The following is an 8,681-nucleotide window of genomic DNA, read 5'->3' as shown; positions in this document are numbered from 1 at the left end:
CCAACAATAAAATCCATAGATATAGTGTCCCATTTCTACACTATAATCTCATGTGGTTGGAGAAGCCCGCCAAGATAACGGTGCTCCGCCTTCACCCTCTGGTACTCGAGGCATCTCACAACTATGCTAGCAATCTGCACTCTCATGCCTGGCCAATGATACAACTGCCTCAAATCTGCATGTAACTTCTTAACACCGGGGTGCATTGCATAAGGTGCTTTGTGAGTCTCAAGTACAATGAGCTCATGCAAACCCCCAATGGAAGGTACATACATACGTCCCCTATACCGCAAAAGTCCATCGAACTCCAAAGAATACTCTACAAACTTCCCTTCCAAGGGTTTTTGAGAATGTACTAACTGACTTACTTCTGCATAAAGCTCATCAGCTGGTAAGTGCTGCAAGATCCGCTCTCTCAAGTCAGTGCAAGTAGTCATAGATGAAAGCTCATGGCGCCTTCTACTTAAGGCATCTGCAACCACATTCTCCTTTCCCTTGATGTAATGAACATCAAAATCATACTCACACAGGAACTCCATCCATCTTCTTTGCCTAGCATTAAGGTTCGGTTGAGAAAATATATACTGCAAGCTCTGGTGATCGGAATGAAGCTCAAGTCTATGACCCAGAAGGAAATGTCGCCATCTCACCAAGGCATGAACTACTGCCACTAGTTCTAGGTCATGAGTAGGATAATTGAGTTCATGAGTCTTCAACTTCCTAGACTCAAAGGAAATAGGTTGTCCTTCCTGCATAAGGACTGCTCCTAAACCATCTAAAGATGCATCGATGCACACCACAAAATCTGTAACAGGATTTGGTACTGCAAGAATTGGTGCACTCGTAAGGGCTCTCTTGAGCTCTTCAAAAGCTCTACCACACCTCTCTGTCCACTCGTACTTCTTCTCTTTCCTTTGAAGAGAAGTGATGGGGTGTGCCAATCTAGAGAATCCTGAAATGAAGCGTCGGTAATATCCTGCTAGCCCCATAAAGCTCCTCACTTCAGTAACACTGGTGGGTGTTGGCCAATCCATGATAGCCCTAATCTTTGATGGGTCTACTGAGACACCATCACCTGATATGACATGACCCAAATAATATATCTCGGGTCTGAAGAATGCACACTTTGACAAGCTGCCAAACAACTGATTCTCTCTCAGCCTCTGCAATACCTGTCTCAGGTGCTCTTCATTCTCTCTCTCATCATGAGAATAAATTAGAATGTCATCAAGAAACACAACAACAAACATATCCAAAAAGGTACAAAATACTCCATTCATGAGGCTCATGAATATAGCTGGAGCATTTGTAAGGCCAAAAGGTACCACGATGAACTCGTAGTGGCCATACCTAGTACAAAAAGTTGTCTTGGGGATATCACTATCCACAATCCTCAACTGATGGTAACCCAACTTTAGGTCAATCTTTTAAAATACTTGGACACCCTGCAACTGGTCAAAGAGATCATCGATTCTGGGAAGAGGATATCGGTTCTTGATGGTTACTTTATTCAATTGCTAATAATCAATACACAACCTAAGTGATCCATCCTTCTTCTTGACAAAGATCACCGGTGCACCCCAAGGTGACACACTAGGTCGAATATGCCCCTTCTCCAAGAGTTCCTCCAACTGAGCCTTTAGCTCACTAAGCTAATGAGTAGTCATCCTGTATGGTGCTCTCGAAACTGGCTCAACTCCTGGCACTAGGTCTATGTGAAAATCAACTGCTCGCGGTGGAGGCATACCAGGAAGCTCTGAAGGAAACACATCTGCAAACTCCTGAAGGATTGGAAAATCATCAAGGGATGGCTCGCTTTCTGAATCTTCCTCTCAGTCACTAATAGTGATAGAAAACAACTGACAGCCCTTTCACATGCACCATCTAACCTGCATAGCAGAAATCATACGAAGGGACACTGGCCTCTACACTCCAAAGATCTCCCTAGAGATACCATCGTCATCCACACATTCCACCCTCTTCTATCGACAATCCATCTTGGCGCTGTGGGCATAAAGCCAATCCATGCCAAGGACAACATCATAAGAACCTAGAGGGGTAATGCGTAGATCAGTCCTAGTGGACATGTCTCCAATCTGCATCTGACAACTCCGCACCGTGGAACTAATTGACACTCTAGCTCCTAAGGCTAACTCTACCTCCCAACTAACATCCTGTCTAACTGCCACTAGCCCGCAACGCTCCACCACAAATGGAGATATAAAAGAGTCAGTAGCCCCAGAATCAAATAAAACTGCAACCATATGGCCCTGTATAATACTTGTAGCCTCGATAATTGTGGCCTGATGCTCAGCCTGGCAATTGTCAACTGCTGCAAAAACTCTATGGGATCTGCCCATGTCACCAACTGTCAGCTCTGAAAAAGCCCTGCTCTGACCACTGGATGCCTGTCTCTGCGGACACTCCCTAGCTATATGACCCATGCCGCCACAAGTGTAGCATGGTCTGCGAGTATAAGATCATGCACCCTGTGACCCAGACTGTTGTGGGCCTCCTGACCTGCTAGATCCGTTGAATCCTCCCCTAGAAGACTGCTGAGTCTTCACTGACTGTGATTGTGGGGCCTGTACTTTCTGATCCTACCTAGGACCCTATGACTGCCACTACTTGGGCTTAGAGCCCTGATAACCTTGAGAAGGTTTCTGCTGCTGCTGTTGGGATTTTGGCTACTGAGACTGCTAGCCCCTAGAGAACCCTGCTGTATAGTTTTGATTCCCTTTCCAAGGGTGTCTCTGCTGGGAGGAGTTTCGGTTCTGAGACCGATCCCATGACTCCTGCCTACCTTGAGTATCCTTAGCAACTAGTGCTATCTCCACAGCCTGTCTAAAGGTGGTAGGGAAGACCATCCTAACTGGGCCCTGAAGAGAGAAATTCAAACACATGATAAAGTGATGCACCCGTAGTTTCTCATCCTTCATATATTCCACATAAGGAAGGAGCTCGAGAAACCTACTCTCGTACTGAGCCACTGTAAGGCCTCTCTGATAAAGAGAATGGAACTCCTCTATCTGTTTCTGTCGGAAATGCTCTGACAAGTACCTCTCTCAGAATTTTTCTAGGAAAGATTCCCATGTGAGGGTGTCCATCCTCACTCCACCAATGATCTCCTCATGATGCCACCAGTTGGAGGCATCCCCTCTCAACTGATGAACTGCTAGGCATGCTTTTAGATTACTCCCATAAGGGTGTAACCCAAAGCACTGCTGTAAGCTCTGCAACCATGCCTCTGCTACTGAACCCTCAGTGATACCAGTAAACAATGGTGGTCCGAGTCGAATCAATTCCCTGATGTCATCTCCTACATGTCTAGGAGGTTTTTCAAAAGGGGGTCCTCTCTGGTGTATGGACTCTTCCTCGTGTTCACCCTGACCCTCTATCTGTCTCAGTGGGGGACTCCTAGTCCTCTCTCTGACTCTGGGCCCACCTCCTCCAGGTCCCTCTGCTTCCACTACTGGAATCTGCTGAACTGGCTGAACTACAGGTACTACTCTTTGCTAAACTACACCAATCAAGGTCTGAAGTGCATCTATAATGTCTTGGTTCGGGTTCAATGGTGGTGGAGGTGGAGGTGGTCCATCCCCCTGTCCTGCTCTACCACCCCTAGTCCTACGACCTCTGCCTCGCCGGTTACGAGTAACAGTCGACATCTACACAATTAAAAGTTTGAGTTATGTTAAGAAAGCACAATGGTTTAAGGTTCCTAGTGTTGAAACACAGGCTCTAATACCAAAATGTCATGCCCAAACTACGAGGCCAAAAACACACACACTTTTTTTTTTCTTTTTTAATAACTAAATTAATAATTATAAAACTCTAAGATGAAATAATTGAGATAGAGGTTTTAGTATAGGTTCTTTACATTGCATCCTAAGATTATAAACATAAGGATGATTATATCGATAAGATATTAAAACGTTGTTCTAAGATTGATAATGGTAACTTATGTTCTTACATGTCTTATACAACATCATAGTTAAAATTGTTTAAATTAAAAGTGTAGATGACTACTAGATTTTTGGGTCAAATATCTAAGCAATTTAAAATCTTCTAAAAAAAACTTGTTTTAATTAACCAATGACCCATAAATTAAGCTACTTTACTAAACAGATTCAAAACTTAATTGATTAACACTTAGCTACTTAATTATTTAATTACAAATGCACATATATAAAAAGAAACACTACCGACTAACATAATTAATACTAATCCAGATTTTAATCAACACAATATGTAGACCGATCTCAACTAATAATTATGAGTCTAAAGCTAATTGAAAATTTTCTAACATTTGATAAAAAAACAACTAAATTAACCTAAGAACAAAACTAACTAATCTAATACGTACTAACTAAACATAAATCAATAATACATTAAACCTAGTTAAGAGGAAACATTAGAAGAGAATTATAGTTCTACCAGTTAAATGATGGTAGAACCTATAATTAATCACGATACACAATTTATAACAAATTTTAAGCTTACCCTTTTTATTTCTAATAAAATCACCATTCTATTAACGCCAAATTAAAACTATTTTACATTAAAACAATATAATAATTAGCTAACTTAATATAACACAACATATAACCTAACTAACATAACTTATTACTAACAATTAAGATTACATTTAAAACTAACTATTAGGAAAAATTAATAAAGAAACTAAAATTGAATAAATAAAATAACTAACTAAATCTAAAACTAATTCTTAGAATTTAAAACTAATTAATTTTAACTTAAAAGCTATACTAAACATTAAAACTTAATCTAACCTAAACTACTAACAACTAAGCATATCCTACTAACCTACTAACCTAATCCAAAAACCTTACTAACCCACTAAACCCCCTTAACCCCTCCCCATAGTTCCCCATGCTCTCCACACAGCCCAAAATGGTCTGCGCAAAACGAGGGTCTGCAACACGCAGCCCCAAGGAGACCTGCCAAGTACGTGGGTCAGCATGTAAGGAAACAAGGACTGTCACCCATGGAGATTGGTGGGGAAGAGGGATGAGTTAAATTAAAAACAAATTAAAGCAACCTTGACTCAACCAAAGACAACATCCCAGAAAAGGAGACTTTGCAGGTGACGTCATCTGTCATGATGACTATTGACTTGCTCAAACAACGACCAAAGAAAAACATATTTAATGAATTAAAAAGGTGACGCCCAAGGAGAAAAAGAAGAGCATTAACCATAAAAAGTTTTATAGGTGAGGAGGTGGTGAGATTTAATATATAATCTTTTTTTTGAATTTCTTTAAACACTTTATCATGTAAATCTTGCTTTAACCTGATTTCGTTTTGCCATAAAATATAAATGAAAATAATATTGAAAAGAATATTCTTTGTTGCTCCCATGCAAATTAAAAAGATCTCTCATACAATTTCCAGAGAGATATATGTGCTGCTACAGGTCTTATTTCTCTCTTTTTTTTTTTTGCATTTGAAACTTGCTTGTAAGTTAAAGTCTTGCTATGGAATTTATAAGGTTGGTGTTTTTGATACACAATGATATTAACTTATCACTTACTATTTATCATGTTCAACCAAAAACACTATTGCAAGATCATCAAAACCTACGTAAATCTCTTATGAATTTCGGGTTGATGATTTCTATGATCCCTAAATACTATGTATTTTAATGATACACTCATTACATGAAATAATCATCTACATATTCATTTAACTATCTCTTTTAACTGAAGGAACAAAATTGGAATAACATAGTGACTAGATTAGCCTTAAGGAAATTGAGACAATAAAGAGATCAAAATGATAATTCTCTATTCATTTTGATGGGAGTATCAAAACACACCAAGTTCTTTCCTCTATCCTGTTTTCAGATTTAAGTTTGGATATCATGACATAATTCTTTTCCTACATGTTCTTGCAAATTCACTTTCAACACAACCATCCATAAACTAAATCATACCAAACTCAAAGGAAATACCATACATTTACAATTCGAATCTTGCATAATTGAACATCATTGTTTCATCTTATCTTTGATACACACTCATATGACAACATAGAATACAAAAATTTTAAGAGAAGCAAAATTTACTCAATCACTTATTTTATTATCAACCTGATTCAAGGGCTTAGCCAGGAAAGAACCAGGAAGAAAACCCGGCTTCGTGGCCACTTCACAATCAAAGCTAAAATTAAAAGTTACATAGGGTCTCCATCCTAATTTCAACAATTTAATCAAATCCCCTTCATGACCCTAATCAAGGGATTTATAATGTTTTCTGCAACTCACTTCTAGAACCATGGAGGAAACAGAGTCTGATCAGTTGACAACCAATCGTAACCAAGAGACAATCAAAAATGCATAATTCATACATGGTTTACACAATAGGATTCACAATGAATCAAAACTAGGGAAAGGTGGATTCTTCCAATAGGAGAAGTCAAGCACAACACCAATTCAGATGCCCAATCGGGGCTAATAACCAAGAACTTCCGTTCTTCTATTTAAACATGCCATATTCATACCAAGTTTGTGCTGACGGGTAGGAGCCCATAACACCCTACCCTTTATCCCTCTTCTCATCTTGAGAAGAGACTCTACACTGGTTGGAGTCCAACTAAACAGACCTCTCCCTAAATTGGTCACTTTTGCCCTCTCTAAGGGTGAGTAATACCAAAACACCCATGCAAGGAAAACTCAAAATTGCAAACATAAACATGAAAGAAAACAACCAAAATAACATAGTTTTCAAATTTTTCCAACATACCCACAACCATACAAACAGTGAAACAACAACAAGGTAGCATGAACATGAAACAAAACATAAAAACTGAATAAGGGAGATGAGAATTTCCTACCTTCACAAAGAGGTAATGTCAATGAACAACTTTGAGTAGAGTATCCCTTTCCTTCCTTCAACCTTCGAGAATTCCTCTCTAAATGTAGAGATTGGGTAACAACCCACTAGTCCAAGGAAGGCCTCTAAATAAGCCTCCAACTCAACCACCCAAAAGGAGCAATAACTATTTCCACCCACTAGCCACTCTAGAAACTCCTAACTCAACCTACACTATGGTTAAACCCTAAGTGGAGATGAGGTGAGGTAACTCAAGATAACCATGATCAATTTTTGCACAAAGGCAAAAAAGGACTTTTTGGGTGACCTCAAAAGTCAAAAAAAGGGGCTTAGGGGTTGGAAAAGACCCATACCCTTTGGTTAGAATAAAAACATAATTAAAAGCCTTAGGAAAGAGGTTACAATCAAATAAACTCTAGGAATAAAATAGGACCATCTAACTACTCTATCATGCAAAAAGGCACTAATTCGGATTAAGGGATGACTAACCTTGATTAAGAACCCAATAGAAAACTGATACTAACTTAAACCAACTTGGTCCAAAGGTTAAGCAATTAACCCTAAACAGCACACCGAAGCACATAAACATTTTACGAGTGTCAAGCGACACTGAAAGAACACAATTACGAACATTAACATTCACTGAACAAAGAATATGCATACATACATCTCACAATACAAATATGAGAATTACGAACAACAAGGTTTTCAAATTTAGCACATAGAGATCAGTTTTGTTCCTCCGTAGGGTTTCTTTGCTAAAATATCTGCACACTCATTGCACACATCAGTAGTCCCGTAAAATCACATGTACATAAATGTATGCGTATTCAAAAATTCTCATAAATTAAAACATATATCAATAAGGGTTTCTTTATCCTACTTAATTATTAATCATTTAAAATCTCTTAAATCAAAGTCTCGATCCTACCTTTACTGATTTCATCAAAATACATATTCATGAACATTAAATGACAATCATCAAATATATCTGAAGTAACATCACACAACATGAGATAATAAAGTATGTTCTAAGCATCAGATAATGTCTCAACATCTCGAGTCGTGAATAAAAAAATAAGGGTAATGTATCACTATGCTACGATGGGTCGGGGCGAGGCCTCACAACTCAAGTCAACCGTGGTTAAATCTGGTGAACTTTTGGTCAAACTTGATCTTTGCATTTGTGAATATGAGCAAATGTGAGTATGAATTCCAGCAACAATTCGATGCAAATTCTCATTCAACCTTTCAAAATGAAGAAATGAGTGTCATGCCCAAAATATAAGGCCAAAAACGTACATAATTTTTTTTTTAAAAATAGAATGATATTAAGGTCATAAAAGATTTTAAATGCAAGTTCCCAACGATATAAAGAAAGATACAACTTAGTTTGGACATTTCGTTAGTGGGGTCATCAGGGTGAACTAAAAATTTCTTATTAAGTCAGTTAATTAAATCAACGACTAATCCATTTAACTAAAGACCTAATCCATCAATTAACTTTAATACTTTCTTAAAATATTACCCCCTAAGGATGACGATGGGTAGGTCTCTACATTTTGTTCGTTACATCAAAATGACCTACCAACAGAAGGGCCATAAAACCCTTCATTTCATATCTTGTCTAGCATCAAAGAATTATGATCTAAAACTAATTAACTAGTTCCTTCCACCTACTTGATAACTCAAGTGTTGCTACAATTTTTAAACATTTAACACTAAGAGAATTCGTTACATTAGAGAATCAATTTAAAATCCCATTTGTCCATGCATGCTAACAATATTTTTCTTTTGTGTTTTATTTATTTTATTTCTATTTAAAAA

The sequence above is a fragment of the Cupressus sempervirens genome, chromosome 6, assembly GCF_028749045.1.
Source record: "Cupressus sempervirens isolate cs-2001-9-10 chromosome 6, ASM2874904v1, whole genome shotgun sequence".
In the NCBI taxonomy this organism is placed as follows: Eukaryota; Viridiplantae; Streptophyta; class Pinopsida; order Cupressales; family Cupressaceae; genus Cupressus; species Cupressus sempervirens.
The sequence above is the reverse complement of the archived record's forward strand: the minus strand, read 5'-3'. Positions refer to the sequence as shown.